This window comes from Balaenoptera physalus, assembly GCF_965194825.1.
Source record: "Balaenoptera physalus genome assembly, chromosome: 12".
Lineage (NCBI taxonomy): Eukaryota > Metazoa > Chordata > Mammalia > Artiodactyla > Balaenopteridae > Balaenoptera > Balaenoptera physalus.
Genome location: NC_138897.1, coordinates 83,443,865 through 83,461,657, shown reverse-complemented (window position 1 = coordinate 83,461,657; position 17,793 = coordinate 83,443,865). Strand labels below are relative to the sequence as shown.

Sequence of the window (17,793 nt, the reverse complement as noted above, 5' to 3'; positions counted from 1 at the left end):
CAAGGGAGACTGGGAAATGTAGTTTGTAGGGATCAGCTAGCTCCCAGCAATATAGAACAGAGGAAGAGAAGGATGGGGAATGGATCTGAAAGCAAGCAGGCCAACGAGTGGCTGACACATTAGCATATTAAATGATATGTGCAGCCAAACTAAGACATATGCTTAGGTATTTCCCATACATATTTAAACATAAAATTTTCTGACATTTATTTACCAACTTATGATCTTACTGCACAATACTTCCAGTGTGAAACCATTCAGAGTACACCTTGGAGCACAGTGGCTAAAATGACCCCTTACACTGATCCCCTGTTGTTGGACATTTAGGTTGCTTCTACTTTTCCCCTTACGTACTTAGCGTGACAATTTCTGGATTGGTTTACACAGACTCCTTTCCATTCTTCCCCCCACAAGCCTCTCTCAGCCTTTTTAGGGCTACTCAATCATTGATTTCCCCAAGAAATCATTAAGTGAAAACGTAATATGGGAAATGACTTGGAGTAATCAAAAGCCCAAGGCAGTTACCTAAACCCAGGTCCATATGGTACAGAATGATGTAAGGATGTAGTACAGGGTAAGCTGTGCAGGCAGTGGGGTTGTTGAGTTGGGATGCTGCCATTTTTAGACAAGGCAGGCCCTTCTGCTTCCTTCTCTTCCACTGGACACTGGAGAGACTTCCAACCTACGTGTGCTGGGTGATGGAAGCCTGGAACATGCTTTCTCATTCTCTTTTCTACCTTCTTGCTCCTTGTAGAAAACCTGGAGGGCCTAAGATGCCAAGTGCTTTTGCAGTATGAGTCAACGGGAAGAAAATCATCCTTAAGTAGGGTGCAATGGAGTCTTATTAAAAAGAAAAAAAAAAAAAAGATCTTTTTCCTGCAATGATAAGTGACTCTGAAAACGCTCAGTGTCTGTTGGGTGTGAGTTGGGCCTTCCCTCCAGGTCAGTTGCTTGTCAGTATCTGTATGACTGTTAGACTTTTTTGTTTGTTGGATTCTGGTGGTGCGATTTTTGTGTCTGTAGAAGGTGTCAAGTCTTTGGGGCTTCATGGGGAAGGAAGAGGGCCTAGGAAGGGAGGAGTTGAGCATTTGGGAGATTTGCAACCTAAATACTTCTCTGCATTCTTTCCTAGAGCAGTGACAGGCAGTCCTGGCCTCTGCAGGGTGAATGCTTTCTTCAGTCACTGAAGAAATCTCCACTTGATAAAGAGTAAGCACGGCAGCAGTGATGATGATTCTGACAGAACGCTTTGTGCCTGGCTTTACCTGAACGGATTCATTTAATGCCGACCGCAACTCTGGAAGGTAGGCTGCTATTATCTTCTCCTTTTAGAGATGCCGAAGCTCATGCCCAGGGAGGTTAATTCACTTGTCCAAGCTCACCCAGCTAGTCATTAGGGGAGCCTAAATTTGAACCGAGGCAGGGAGGCTGCAAAGTCCCTTCCCAGCCCCTCGTCTACCTCTGTACAACTCTATGCTGTCTGTCTAGTGCCGCAACCTTGGACATGCCGTATAGCTCTGCACGGCTCAACCTGCTTGCGCATGCTGTTGAAACTCAACACAGCCTTGGCAGGCAAGCCAACCATAGGTCTTATTCTTCTTGCGGTGGAAAGGATGTTGGAGTTGGTGTCGGAAAACCCAGAATTATCTCCCCATTTCTGCCAACCCTTAGTTGCATGCACTTCAGCGAGCTTTACACCACTCTGACCTTGAGTTTAGTCTCATCACTATCCAAAACCCAGTGGAGGGTTTGTGCTGATAAAAACCAATAAAGGTGTAACAGCAGTTTGCCAACTGAAAAACAGCACTTGATATGAAATGGTGTTTGTTCCCATTTTACAAATGAGAAGGGTGAGAAGTAGGGAGGTCTGGCCACTGCCCCAAAGTCACGCTGAAGTTAGGGATCAGGCTGATACCTGTGAACCAGGTCTTAGGACACTTTGCCCAGCCACTTTTTGTTATACCAGGATGTCTTGAGGAAAAGCAGAAAGAGTACTGTTCTTCTAAATGACCACCTCACCCCGGGGTTGCTGATGGTGAGATGGTTCTGTCTGCCCAGTGACTCCATCTACAGTCAAAATAAACCAGGAAACCTGCCCTCCCATATGTTGCTGGCCCTGGATTCTCCAAAGGTGGCAAATCAGGGAAGCTGCATTTGGCCTCTATCTGCCATTGGCGCTGCCACAGGATTCTGATAAATTCAGATAAGCAGCACAGCGCTGATTTGATATACTCCGTATCTCTGGAGCCTCTGGTATCCAAAGGGCCTCTTCATGAATGCGGTAGCATCCTTAGACAACAAATAAAACATGCACTGTCTGGGTTTCTGCATTGCCTTTCTTTGTAAATGCCTCCTGCCTTGTTTTAATCCCAGAGCATCAGTTTTCAAAGAATGGATGCAGGGGGGGAAAAACAAAGCAGCAAAAGGCAAAGAAAGTTGCCAACGGATTAAGTTTGCAACTGGGTTTGCCAGCATGTTGCCTCTCAAGACCTGATGGGGGGCCGATGCCTCCCAAGCTTCCTCGAACTGCCCCCAACACACACAGCATGTGAGACACTAGGACTCAAAGCCACCTCAGTCATGGTCCCTACATGGCTGACTGTTCAGGTCTAAGTCAGAATGTTAGAGCTCTGGGCGGCAGGGAGAGTTAGTGATGGACGGTGCCCAAGGAGCAGAACAGCCTCCAGCATATGAAAGGATGCTGAGCCCTCGTTCTTCCCGCCTTTTATCCAAAATCCACCTCTCGATCTAAGTCCCAAACTGAGTACCTTCTAGTCAACAAGGCTTTCTTTAACTACCTCCACGTTAGGTCAGAGGGTGGGTGATTAGGGGGCCATGGGCCAAATCCAATCTGCTGCCTGTTTTTGTACAGCGAGGAAGTGAAGAATGGTTTTCACATTTTTAAACAATTACTTTTGAAATGGTTGTATCAGTCCCAGCATAACAGTCCCAATCGTGCCTCTTGATCCGCAAAGCCTAAAATATTTGCCCTTTATCTGCTCTTTGCAGAAAATGTTTGTTGACCCCTGATGTAAGTGAATCAATAGATCATCATCATATCTGCCACTGAGACATCTCTTGAATTCATTCATTCATTCAATCTGTGGGGAAGTTACTTATGATCTCTAAACTTTGGTTCTTCAACTGTAACTAGAGAGAAATAACCTGACTGCTCACGTAAAGTTCATGTGAGAATTCAATGAAATAATGCATTTGAAGCTGATGGCATATTTCCAAGCAAGTGTTAGCTATAATTATATGCACTGGACTGAATGTTTGTGTCCCTCCAAAATCCATATGTTGAAATCCTAACCGCCCCCCCACCCCCGCAATGTGATGGTATTACGAGGTGGGGCATTTGGAAGGTATTTAGGTCATAAGCGTGAAGCCCGCATGAATGAGATTACTGCCCTTATAAAAGGGACCCCAGAGAGCTCTCTTGCTCTCCGTCATGTGATACATTGAAAACACAGCCATCTGAAACCTGCAAGAGGGTTCTCACCAGAACTGGACCATGCTGGCACCCTGATCTCAGACTTCCAGCCTCCAAACTCTGAGAAATAACTGTCCATTGTTTACAAGCCGCCTAGCCTTTCTAATTTGATTACAGCAATCTGAACAGATTAACACAATATAATTATTATTGGAAGAAGGCTGTGCAGTATAAGAACATGAGCCCAAATGCATGCACTGCAGACTTCAAATCGAGCATATTCAGTGCAGGCACTGAACACCAGCAATGCTGAAAATGCAAGACATTAGAGAAAGACAGTGGGTTTGAATGTTTGCTCTGACACGTGCACTGTCTGACCTTGGGCAAGTCATTTAAACTCTGAGCCTTATCTTCCTCACGTGTAAAATGTGGGTCATCGGTTGTTACCAACATGATAAGATGCTGAAATCCAAGCCCGATGCATAGTAAGTGCTCAATCAACATTAGCTATTTTATACACCCTCATATTTTTGCAAACACCTACATGCATGGTTGCAAAAGGCCATCCTCCCACGGTTTTAAAAAACATTCTAAGTTTCCCCAACAAAGATGGGTTAAGAAATTATGTTTTTGCCACACTATGAAATTATTTTAACTACCGTAGGGGGCAAGGGGCAATGGTCACAGCATATTTCATCATAAACCAGGTGATAACATTATATATTATAAAGCCCATTTTTAAAATTAGCTTTTAAAATACATTTTTAAAAAAAGGCAACAGGAGATTTCACACCATCTAAGTTAACTCCCTCCTCCCTCCCTCCCTTTTTTCTTCTCATCTTTCCTTCCTTTTCTCTTTTTCTCTGAGATCTGCTTTTAGAAGAAAGATACAATTCAAAGAAAACAAGCTGTCGTCTCATAATTTCCTCAAAAGCAACAGCTTTCAGAGTCTAAGCTCAACTAACTCGTGTATCATCTACACCCCTACTCCCAGCCTCCTGCAGTCAGAACTGATCGATGTTCCCAAAAGTGGTCCTGAGACCCTGCAGCCTTCTCTGGTATCATCAAAGTCCTATTTGGTTGGAAAGATTCTACCCGCAAAGGCAGAGGACTGGACTTGGGTGACTCGATTCCATAGTGGTCAATGCAAAGTGGAATTTCACTTCAACCTAATAACCCAAAAATCAAATTGATCAAAGATCCACCTGACCAATCAGGATGATTGGACTTCATGCAATAGCTCTTTATCCAGGGCCTCCTCTGGACAGAGTGCAATTCGGGGAGAAAAGAAACATTGTGCAATGAGATAGAGAAGGACCAGCTCTCATGGGGCGACCTGCTGAGTGGAAGGGGCTGCAGACAGAAAACAAGTGGATGGGCGAATACACGTGATACGTGCAGGCAGTCATACGTGCTTTGAAGAAAACCAAGCAAGGTGATAGCTGTCACCTATTTTGCTCTGCAGGGGACACTGGAAGATGTCTGAGGGCCTTTATGGTTGTCACAGCGGAGAGTGGGCTCTCCTGGCATATAATGCGTAGGGGTCAGGGATGCCGTTCAACATCCTACAGTGCCCAGGATGGCCCTCGCCACAGAGAATCTTCCGACCCCAAATGCCAACAGGAGTAGGGGTGAGAAATCCTACTCTAGAGAAGCCTGCAGGGGGTGAGGGGAAGGATGGGAAATTCTTACCAAGCTGCAGGTCACACGCTGCAGTCACAGGGAAGAGCAAGAAAGAAGAGGACACATTGGGTGTTTCGGAGGCCAGAAAATAGGACAACAAAATAGAGGAAGACTGGCTAACGGTGGCACTGTTCATGCATGCAGCAGACGCCGTAAGCAGGTGGCCGCGACAAGGCCACCTGCGGCTTCAGGGGGCAATTCCCCTTGTGCGGTGGTGTCCTACCTCAAGTGTCTGTCTCTCTCTGCATTTCACGGACACCTGCTCGGCCCCCCACCCCCAGAAGTGCCCAGGACGGGTGGGAATTGGTGGGTAAATGCCGCAGCCCCTCGCCCCTGGCTGGCCGTCCTCTGCAGCCTCCCAGGGGTCTCCTGAGGTCACCTGCTCCGTGATGCACCTTCTGTTGGTCTTCTCCTTCCCTGCCTCTTTCCCACTCCCCCATCACTGCTTCCTGGACTCACCTCCCAAATAAGCGACTTGGCCCCAGCTCCTTGCCTCGGGGTCTGCTCTGGGACGAACCCACATCCAAGCAGCGCAGATAGCCTGTGACTGACTCTAGCTACAGCCCGGGATGGCATGCAGGCTGGCACTGGTATATTCCTGCCTATTTTCATCCAGAGACCACTCCCTCCAGCACGGGTCAGCGGCTGCGCGGCCGGTCACATCACACGCCAAGAGGGCAGCCTCATTTCTCGTCTGGACATAGCCGGGGACCTTCCATTCCCTCGGATGCGGGGGCAGATGGAGAAATAGCTCGCTGCAAGCGGTCCTCTTTTCTTGGCAGAATGCCCCCAGCACGGAGAGTTAGTTCTGTCAGCTCCACTCTGTCCCCTCCTCGGATCCTGTGCTCCCGGCCGTGTCAGGGGTCAGGGGGCCCATCTGCTGCCTGCATCGACTGGTGACGGCCCAGGCAGAGTTGGCAATCTTCGCTACGAGACTCGGGCCGGTGTTGGGGGCTCCGTCACCCAGAGCCCAAGGGACACGTCCCGTATGCCGCATCCCAGCCCCCTCCTCGCCCCCCGTCTTGCTAGACCTCTGGGCCTGCAGTGTGATTCTCCTGGTGGAATTATTCCACGGCCCATAGGAGGATGAAGGCCTGGAGCTTGGGCAGGGGTGGGAGGCGTGGAGGGAGTGGCATGTGCTGCTGGGTGACGGTCGTGCGTGTGGCAGGCCTGGAGACCCCATCCGCACAGACTGTGGGGCGAGTGCTTCTCCCTGGGGCGGTGGGTGCCGCCCTGCACGGAGGTGACTGGCACCTCTGGGTGGCGGAGGCACAGCAGGCGGGGCCAGGAGAAGGCGTAGGCGGCCAGCGTCACCCAGAGGGATGGACGCGGGCCCTGAGGGGACGAGGCCACAGGGAGGGGCTGCTGCGAGGTGGAGGGGGGGGAGAAAGGAGCCTGGGCTGTCCACGCCCACACCCAGAGGACCAGGACCAGGAGTCAGGGCCGAGCTGCCCCTCCCAGCGAGGACGGGTGCTATGCAGGGTCTCCCTCCATCAGTCGCCTCTGCCTGTGGAGATGCTCTTCCGGCTCCATGGGCAGCCTCTTCCAGAGCTAACCGTCTCCTCCGTCCTCCAGCCTCAAAGTGCCGAAGACACACCCCCCCACACACACTCACCCCATGCGGAAGCACAACCAGAAACACACACATGTACAAACACACAAATACACACAGAAACACAAACAGAAGAGATACATGTATATGTATAACTGAATCACTTTGTTGTACATCTGAAACTAACACAACATTGTTAATCAACTATACTCCAATACAGAATAAAAAGTTAAAAAATAAAAATAAAAACAAAACCCAAAAAACAAAAAGCAAACACAAAACACATATACACACAAACAGCCACATAAACGTACACCAACCCACCAATACAAACGCAAAAACACTCAAAGAAACACAAACATAAAAGCATACAGAAAAGGACACACAGATACACACACAGAAACACATATACACATGCAAACAAAAACACATACCCACACAAATGCCCATATACACACGAACACAAACACAAACACACGAATACACATACACAGAAACACAAAACGCACACATACACACATAAAAACATACATAGAAACACAAATGCAAAAGCCTATAGAAACACGCACATGCATACACACAGATGCAGAACCACACAGGACCACACGTACAGAAACGCACACACACCCTACGATGTGCATTCATGCACGGAACTTGGACCCTCCAGGATGTCAATGCTACCTTGAGGTAATTTCTTCCAGGGCTTTAGGGCCTGAAGGACAGATGTGATGCCCAGGTCCTCCAGCCCCGTGAGGCCGTGGACACAACGAGGCAGATGACTGCTGGAATCAGAGCCCCTAGGGCAGCTAGCCCGCAAGGCTTCAAATCCCAGCTCTGCCACTAAGTGATGACATAAGCTGAACTTCCATATCTCCTCCCATAAAGCAGGGGTGACGGTACCACCCATCTGGTGAGGATGAAGTGCACAGGTATACAACGTGCCCAGTGGGGGGCTTGATATGTAACAAGCGCCTAGTGAAATTATTTCCACTAACACTGATTCTCAAAGGCCACCATCTATGAGTTCCTACCTGCACAGCTTGGGGTCCCCAAGTTTAGCATCTCTCAGATATTCCAGAATCCCTAGAGAGCACCTCACACACGCTCATGAAGAATAATCTGCTTTTCCATTATGACAACCTGCCAGTGAGGGCTGCCTGCAAGGCCTGGAGGGCGGGTCTCACACTGTCAGAAGGCCGGAGCCCACCATAAAAACGCCAATGCTGGGCTTCCCTGTTGGCGCAGTGGTTGAGAATCCGCCTGCCAATGCAGGGGACACGGGTTCGAGCCCTGGTCTGGGAAGATCCCACATGCCGCGGAGCAACTAGGCCCGTGAGCCACAACTACTGAGCCTGCGTGTCTGGAGCCTGTGCTCCGCAACAAGAGAGGCCACGATAGTGAGAGGCCCGCGCGCCGTGATGAAGAGTGGCCCCCGCTTGCCACAGCTAGAGAAAGCCCTCGCACGGAAACGAAGACCCAACACAGCCAAAAATAATATAAAAAATAAATAAATAAATTTTTTTTAAAAAGTAACATTAAAAATAATAATAATAAAATAAAGCTGCTATGATGACCCATGTACACGTCTTTGTATGAACATATGCTTTCATTCTTCTTGCATAAATATCTAGGTGCAGAAAGGCTGGAGCATACGGTCGGTGTATGTTCAACTTATAAAAAAAAACAAAAAAAACAAAAAAAAAACGCCAGTGCTATGCCAGTACTCTTTCTTGATCCTCCCAAAGCTGCCAGCCCCCCGAAGTGCCAAATGATGCTGTATCAGCCTCGGACCCGCAGCATCAGAGCTCTGCTGGGCCGGGCAGAGCCAGGAGCAAACCCTTCCCTGACTTACTGCGATGCCTGGACTCCTAGCAGGGCTGCATTGGCCCTTCCCTCAAAGTCCTTATGCAAAAGCTTCTTCTCTCCCCTCCCATCTCCTGTCCTCCCCTCCCCTCCTCTTCTCTCTCTCCCTCCCTCTCTCTCTTTCTCACTCTTTCCTTCTGTCTCTCTGTCTCTGTCTCAGTTCCCCCACTTCCTCTCTCTCCCCTCTCCCTTCCACTTTATACTTGATCTAGGGCACAGACACCCCCCTGCCTGCTGCACGCCCCTCTCCTCCCCACCTCTCCCTCGGAAGCTCCCCTAGGATACAACACCACTTCCTAAGAGGAGATTTTTTACTGGGGCGGAGTGGGCAGAAGAGAGCATAAAATGCTGGGGAAGGGGTACCATGCCACCCAATAGAAAGAAGAGCCCAGCTTGGAGCCAGATAAACCTGGAGTTGAATTCTGAATCTGCCACTTAACTGCTCAGGATAATGTCCTAGGTGTGCCACTACATAAAGGAGGGACACGGTCGGCAATGTGTCATCCAAGTTACACCCCCGACCTCGACAGGGGGCCAGAGAACCCTGCCTGAGATCCTAGGAGACCACCTTCCCATCCGGAGGCTGTTTTTACATCCCTCACCTCCACCCGGAAGCCCAGGAGGAGGATGGAGGGACAGGCTTAGTAGTGAGAAGCAGAACATTCAGAGTTGGGGTGATAACCTGCGTCAGCTGACCCTTCAACCAGCACATATAGGCAACACAAATGTGTCAGGACGATTACTCAGGTGGCCTTTATGGGAAAAAGCTACAGAACCCCTCTAAACACCTTCCTACATCTGGGAGTCTGCTGATGTGGTAGTTGTGGCTTTGGGGAGCAGACCAAAATGACTTTGTGTCCTGGTTCTAGAACTTTCTAGGCATGTCCTTCAACCTCTCTGAACTTCCCCTTCCCCAGCTGGAAAATGGGCGTCAGGCTGTCTCTCGCCCAGGATGTCCTCAGGGATTCCGCTCAGCACAGACGAGGCTGCTGTCATTTTGATGGCGTTGCTATTATTCTAATAAGCTCAGAGAAGGAGGAAAACTATCTCCAAGGATGAGAAAGCCCAAGACAGGAAGGCGGGTGCTCTAAGGACATGCTGTGTCTCCATCTTGCTTTTGCAGAGAGCTGGTCTTAAATCTATGCCTTGGCTAATTCCCTCGTGTCTCTCTCTGCCCCGCTGCTCCCTCCCAACCCCTTCCTCTCCATCCTCCAAGGGTGAAGTTAGCATACCAGTGGGGTTAGCAGAAGGGACAAACTGAATTAGATGTTAAATCAATTTGGCCTTCCTCCCCAGGGGCGCTGCAGGCAGGTTCCACATGAATAATGATTTGTCTGAGGCAGCAAACTGGATTATTTGATCAAAAAGGGGAAAAAACAACTCATGTTCATTTTTTAATAATGGCTTTTGCATCCAGTCTCCGAGCTTGGCTAAGAGGGGAGGGGGAGGGGAGGGGTGGCTGGCAGGGAGGACGAGCTGGAAGACAGACGATCACACAAAACGCTTTTTCTTCTGAGAACTCCCGTTCCAACCTCAGACTAGAGCAGGGGCTGCCCAACCCCACCCCTCAGAACGGTTTTAGGTTTTTCAATCTTTGAAAAAAAATCGGAATCATAAGAATATTTATCTTATGTGCTTGACAATCTGGCATATGCCCTGTTATGTATCTCTGCATACATTAGAGCTCATTTAGTCTTACTGTGGAACTCAATTTATAGGTGAGGAACCTGAAGCTTCTAGAACAGGGTTTCCCAAACCTGGCACTGATGACATTTTGGGCTGTAATTCTTGGCTGTGTGTGGGGGGCTGTTCTGTGCACTGGGGGATGTTGAGCTGCATCCCTGGCCCCTACCCGCTAGATGCCGGTAGTGTAACCGGGCAGGACTCTACTGGGCCTTCCTGGGCAGGCCTCTCCCCGTCTCCTCTGCTTTAGCTCCTCTCTGAAGTACCTGCATAATGGTGTTTGATGCACATTCCCAGAGTTGTTTTGCAGATGTGAAAACTCCCCAACAAATGGAAGACGTTAACTACTTGATGACCATGAGCACGGAGCCCCCAGGCCTCCTGGAGCCTAAGGGTTGATAAAGTTAACCCCTGTAACACCACCCCGTTCCCCCATCATCAGCCAATCAGAGAACCTTGCACAAGCTGATCACGCACCCTGCGACCCTCCTCCCTCACCTGGCCTTTAAAAATGCTTTGCTGAAACCCTTTGGGGAGCTAGGGGCTTTTTAGGGCATGAGCCACCCGTCTCCTTGCATGGCCCTAGAATAAACCTTTCTCTGCTCCAAACTCTGATGTTTCGGTTTGTTTGGCCTCACTGTGCTTCGGGCACACGAACTTGCGCTAACCGAAGTATCCCCTGCCACAAGTTTTGACAACCAGATATATCTCTAAGCAAGCCTCCCCTGGAGGACAAAATCAGTGCTAGTTAACAAACTCCGGTCTAGGTAGGTTAAGTAAGTAGTCAAAAATCACACCGCTAATGACTAGCTTACCTGGAATTCAAACCCAGGACATCTTAGCTCAATGCCTGGCTCCTAACTGCTCTCCCATAGAAGAAGTCCTCCCACGCTAGGAGGGCCAAAGAAAGACCCCACTAGCCATGCGTCTGGTGAGTTCCCAAGAGAGAAGATCCATCTTTCAGAGAAGCCAGGGGGAGCTGTGTAGAATAAGACCACGGTTCTCCCATGACAGGGGGAAACACTCATGTTATACCCTATTTATACCAAATGTTAACCCCGTCTCCACCCCCAAAAGAAGTCCATTCATCTTGTTAGCAGGCCTACATTCCAAAAAATGCTCTCAGTATTATTAATTAAAATTTGTCAATAAAATCATTGTGGGAATTTCTTTTTTCTGCGTACCTACATCATACCCTCAACTTGGCCTTTGCCCACAAAGTCAGATTTACAGAAAGTAAACCTGGCCCCTTATAGAAAGTTTGCTGACTCCTGCCTGGGCTAGAGGAACAACTGTGGAAACGGTTTCCACATCCACTGGCAGGGTTATTTTATGAGGAGGAGCCACTGGATGCCTTTGGTGATTAAACACAGACTAAAGAGCCAGGTGACCTGGGTTCGAATCCTAGCCCTGCCTTGTATTGGCTGTGTGACTTTGGGCAAGTCACTTAACCTCTCTTTGCTGATGTTTCCTCATTTGTAAAATTAATAAAGAACAACATCTACCTTGGCAAACTACAGAGAGTTCATTCATATAAGTGAATTGATATAAATGTAAAGCTCTCAGAGCAATATCTGACTTGTGAAAAAGTGCCATTTAAATGTGAGCCATTTATGGCTATTGTTATTATAATCTTCATCATCATCGTTATCACTGTCTTCTGAAAAGCCTGGTTCAAGCTACTTGTTTGAGCTCTGCTCGTGGTCCAGTTGTAACTTTCTCCAGCTTTGAGGAATTAGCCACTTCTCACTTTTCTTTCCCAGCTCATTGTTTGGGGCTTTCTCCCTTCTGCAAATTTTTTTTTTTAATAAATTTATTTATTTATTTATTTATGGCTGTGTTGGGTCTTCGTTTCTGTGCGAGGGCTTTCTCTAGTTGCAGCAAGTGGGGGCCACTCTTCATCACGGTGCGCGGGCCTTTCACTATCGCGGCCTCTCTTGTTGCAGAGCACAGCCTCCAGATGCGCAGGTTCAGTAGTTGTGGCTCACAGGCCCAGCTGCTCCGCGGCATGTGGGATCTTCCCAGACCAGGGCTCGAACCCGTGTCCCCTGCATTGGCAGGCAGATTCTCAACCACTGCGCCACCAGGGAAGCCCCCTTCTGCAAATTTTATCACTGGCCTCCTGAAGGCCTTTCTAGGTGGAGGTGGCCAGATCTAGGACTGAGAAACGGTAAATATTTGATTGTATTTGGGAAAGAAATGCCACTGGCTTGGGCCTTCTCTTAGCCCTCAATGCATGCATGAAGTCTCAGTTTATTTTTAATAGGTCTGTTCCGAAGTGGCTCCTTGGAGCCATCTCATTTTCCCCTGCTCATCGGAGAGTTCTGGAGATGCCCCCATAGCCAGGCGTTTCCTAGGAAAAGTCTCAAGCTGATCTCTCCAAAGGTCACCTGAAGGACTGATACCTACAACTCAGAGTGGAGTGTTTGGTTGTTTCCCTGAAACCTCAGGGAAGTAATACAAGTGAAACACTTAATGATACTTCTCATCCTCATCAGCATTTATTGAGCTGTTACCAAGCTGTCCCGAATGCGGTGCTAACTTCTTGGTATGTATTATCTACTTCAATTCTTGCTGCCCAATGGATAGGTTCTATGATTAGCACAATCTTACTGAGGAGGAAATTGAGATCAGAGGAGTTAAATGACACGCCCAGGGATACACAGCTGGAAATAGGCAGAGCAAAGCTTCCTGGCTTTAATAGCTATAGTTAAGTTGCTGTACATTGAATTGACCTATGACATGTCATGGGTGAAGCTGACACAGTAAAGGGTACACAGAACTCTTCGTACTGCATTTGCAACTTCTTCCATTTTCCCAACCTGACCTCCCAGAATCCTGATCTCTAACAAGCTGTGTACATCAAGGCTCTGCCCAAGCCCCCTTTCACCACCCCAAAAGAGACTGGGTATTTTTTTTCCGAGGGGGGTTCTTCCACCACTGCCCCTTTCCCCTTGCCTCTTACCCTTCTATACCTTTTTTTTTTTTTTTTTTTTTTTGAGCAAAATCAGCGAAAGATTTTGTTGGCTAAGTGGGAAAATATTTCATTCCTACTTGAGAAAGGCCAGCAGAGGCCTGAGAGCTGACTGGATTCCTTGTGGAAAAATCATGCCTCACCTGATGTATTTGATCAAATACATCCCAGACCTGAGAGTATCTCTTTCTGCCATTTGGGGATTAAGATTTTCTACAGCTCTTTCATTCACAGCGTCTACATCTCATCCAGGAGACGGCATTGCCCCATAAATCAGGCTGCGGAGGACAGTCAAGGTCATGAATCTCCTTAAACTTCACCCCGTGCCCCCCTTCCCAACCCTCACCACCTGGGGCTGCATTCATGGGGCTCGCAGGCAGTGACACTGGGGGAAGCATCCGGAGGCAGTGAACTTGTTCTTCGTGCTCAGTCAGCCCTTTCTTAACCAGCAGCAGCTTTCTTATCCAACACTAGAGGAGAATGGGCACTTCAATGATGTCATTCCCCTTTTACAGATGAGGAACCCGAATTCAGAAAGCTACACTAAGAACGCTGGAGCTGCCTTGGCATCCCAAAGGCCATGATCACACAAATTCATTCCATCCTCCCTCTCTCCCTTCTCTCCTCCTTCCATTCATTTATCCAACGGAGCCTTGATTACTGAGTATCGGTGGGCCAGAAGCCACACTCAGACAGGAGGCTACTTAATGAGTCAGGCTTGACTTGCCCCTGCTTGGAGCTGGCATCGTGGAGACACCTGTCCTTCCTGGGGGGTTCTATGAGTCTGTGATGCATGGTCTAGATATAAAAATGATACCGATGACGGTAATAATACAGATAACTATAATAAAATTAATGAGGAGGAAGCAGTGCCTCATTAGCAAAACAGAAATAATACCTATCTTATTGGATGTTGAAATGCTCATTTATAAGTTTCTGGGTACAGGATGTGTCATAATCAATGTTGCCTTCTATTCGAAGTGATTAAGTTCCTTGCAGGATTGTTATGAAGGTCTGACTAGTTTATGTCTGTACAGTGCACAGTAGCCACTCTATAAACGTTAGCTGATATTCTGTCCGTTGACTTTTGGGGACCTGAGGTCTTTCCAGGTCCTGGGGCAGGTGGAAGACGCTAGGCACTTGAATTTCTCCTTCTTCTCTTCTGAGATGGCTCCAAGTAGACACGGTGTCATCCTGGCATGATCCGTGGGATTCTCTCACCTCTCTCTCTGGCCTGGCTGATGTCAGAGACCCCCAAACTGCTTCCCCGGGAAAGAAAGGCAGTGTCCACTAGGGCCCGCTAGACCAAAGGGCCACTTGCCTGTGAAGGCGGAGGGACTGGAATTCTAGCCTGATTCCCTCCTGTGATCTTGGGCAAGTCACATGACATCTGTCAGGGTCCTGGCAAAATGCAAAGAGCACACTCAAGTCAGGATAATTCAGGGAGCATTTCATAAAAAGCCCGTTTGCAAAGGTGTGGGCAGGGTGTAGAGAACACAGCAACGGGCTGGGCGGAACCCCAGCAGGGGGCTAGCAAGGAGGGCACATTACCATGCTCAGACCTGAAGGGGTAAAATAAGGGGGCAGGCACACACCCTGGAGTCAGATGGTTGTACCGAGAGAGTCACCCCGCTGGATCTGTGACCCTTGGCGGAGGGATCAAAGGTCTGCAATGACCCTGCAAAATGGGAGCAGGGGGACCCAATACACCACCTGATCTCTCCTTCCTCCATCCAACTCTCTGTGATCGGCTACTGCCTCCACTGGCCAAATGCAGACAGAAAGCAGAAGACACAGGGGGTCACTGATGTGGTTTCCACAAGGATGTTTCTCAGGGCAAAAAGCTGCGTACAGAAGGGTGGACCGTGGATCATGAGGGCCAGACAGAAGACGTCTTACGCACTCTCCTCTCTGACCCTCAATCCCTACCTCTTATAAACGAAGACGTGGCTTCAAACCCTTTATCCTATAGCAGCTGAATCTGTCCTCTGAAAAGGATGATAATATAAACAATCAACACACAGAACATATAAGCGTGGTCCGCCCTGCTTCATATGGGGGGTCAGGTCAAGGTCCCCACTCTCTAGCAGCTCCCTCACCCCCTGAGGTTAAAAAGCTCTGCAAAAAGGGTTTATGTGGACATAAGCCAGATATTCCTGGGTCATTTTAGGATTCACAGTAGCCGCCCCTCCTTAAAAGAGTTCCTCCACTGAACCTGCAGTGTGTCTGAAGTTCCCACGTCACTCCCTGACTTTAAAGTCAAGTTCATAATACCCGAGTATCAGTCTCATCTTATTCTATTAGCCTCGATAAAGTTTAGGCCCGGAAATCAATGCCCAGATTAGGCTGTATTTGACATAATTGCCACCAAAGGAACGTCTGAAATGTCACATTGAGCTGGGAACACCCACTACTTCTTGACTTTCAAGTTTCTCACTTCTCTGTCTTTTCTTTCTTCTGTTTCGTTTTGGCAGTTAAATTTGTCCCCCACCCCCCTGCCCCATCCCCTTCTCCCTCTGTCTCTCTCTGTATTTAGAAATTACTGTATAAATGTACGTATTAGAACTCACATCCTCTCCCTCTGGCTGCCACACCATGCCTTATTTCTGATCCCAAATGTCCTAGGAATTTTAGCACCACAGTTAAGCGTATGGACTTTGACATCAGAATAGCTTTGTTGTAAGAATCAAATAAGATAATGCACGTAAAATACTCAACACAGTTCCTGGCAAGTAGTAAGCACTCAAAGCAATTTTATTACTGTTAAGTAACAGTGTAAAAAAAAAAAAAAAAAAGTGTAATATACACTCTGCCTTCAAAGCCTCCTGCCCCAGTCACTATTGAATTCTAAAATCAAGAGTCCCTTTCTACTCAATCTGGACCTTTCCACTAAAATAAATAAATGTATCTGATAAAAAAATTATCAAATACTTACCATATGCGAGATATAAGAATACAAAGATTAAAAAACAAAAGACATGGATGGATCTAGAGACTGTCATACACAGTGAAGTAAGTCAGAAAGAGAAAAACGAATATCGTATATTAACGCATATATGTGGAATCTAGAAAAATGGTACAGATGAAGCAGTTTACAAGGCAGAAGTAGAGACACAGATGTAGAGAACGAATGTATAGACACCAAGGGGGGAAAGCTGGGGCGGGGGAGGAACTGGGAGATTGGGATGGACATATATACACCAATATTTATAAAATAGATAACTAATGAGAACCTGCTCTATAGCACAAGGAACTCCACTTCGCTGTTACAGTAGAAACTAACACAACATTGTAAAACAACTATACCCCAATTAAAAAAAAAAAAAAGATGTTGCAACCTTCTTAGGGTATTCTAGAGGAGGAGATAGACACAGTTCAAGGATCCAAAAGGTACTATCAGAAGGCAGGGGAGAGAGTCTTTCTCATCTTTCCTATGAGAAGCGGAAAATTTCACAGAAGGGATGTCCAAGTGTCACGTGTTAAGGATGGCTGAGGATGAAAAACTTACAGGACAGGCAAGAGAACATTTCAGATGGGGAACAGCATGCACACACTATGTACAGATCAGCCTCCCAGGACCCAAAGGTGGGTGGAGAAGGGTGGAGAATGATCTGGGAGTTCACGTATTCATTCAAAAAAAATTTTTTTGGAGTGATTGCTATGTGTCGGGCACTGTTGAGATGCTTGGTGGGGATAAAGCAATGAACTGATTTGACACAAATGCCCTGCCCTCCTGCAGCTTACATTCTAGCTGGCAGAGACAGACACTCATCATAATAAATAATCAAATTTGACAGTAGGAGTAGTAGTAGAGCTGTTCTTTGGTGTAGTAGGCCAAAGAATAGCTCCCAAAGATGTCCACATCCTAATCCCTGGAATCTGTGAATATGTTAGGCTACACGGTAAAGGCAAATTAAGGCTGCAGATGGAATTACCTTTGCTCAGCAGCTGACCTAAAAATAAGGAGATGATTCTGGCTAGATTCTCTGGCTGGGCCCAATGTATCCACAAAGGTCCTTAAAAGTAGAAGAGGGAGTTAGGGAAAGAGAGTTTGGAGGGAAATGTGACTCCAAGAGAATGGTCAGAGAGATGCAAGATTGCTTTGAGAAGGGGCCACAAGCCAAGGAATATAGGTGGCCTCTAGAACCTGGAAAAGGCAAGAGAACGGATTAGAGCCTAGAGCCTCCGGAAGGAATGCAGCCTTGCCAACACCTTGATTTCACCCCACTGAGACCTATGCCAGACTTTTGAACTACAGAACTGTAAGATAATAAATTTGTGTGGTTTAAGCTGCTAAGCTTATGGTAATTAGTTATAATACGGCAGCAACAGAAAATTAATACAGATGGTGATAAGTGCTGATGGAAAGACAAAATCAGAAAGGGAGCTAGCTACCTAGGTACTGCATGTCTGTGGGCAGACAAGAATTCAGTGTTAAATACACTAGCCAGAAAAGTCCTCTTGGAGAAGGTGATACTTAAACGAAAACCTGACTCAAGTGATGTAGAAAGCCATGTCGATGTCTGGAGGAAGAACTGTTCAGGAGGAAGCACGGTGACTCAGGGGAGTGTGCCTGGTGCGGACAAGGAACCGCGGGGAGCCTGG

The 17,793-nt window shown here is 47.7% G+C and overlaps 1 long non-coding RNA gene across 1 annotated transcript in view; it reads right to left on the bottom strand.

Annotated features, from left to right (window-relative positions):
* Positions 1 to 17,793, bottom strand: part of LOC309639537 — a 220,481-nt gene that overhangs the window by 76,001 nt on the left and 126,687 nt on the right. The window lies entirely within an intron of this gene.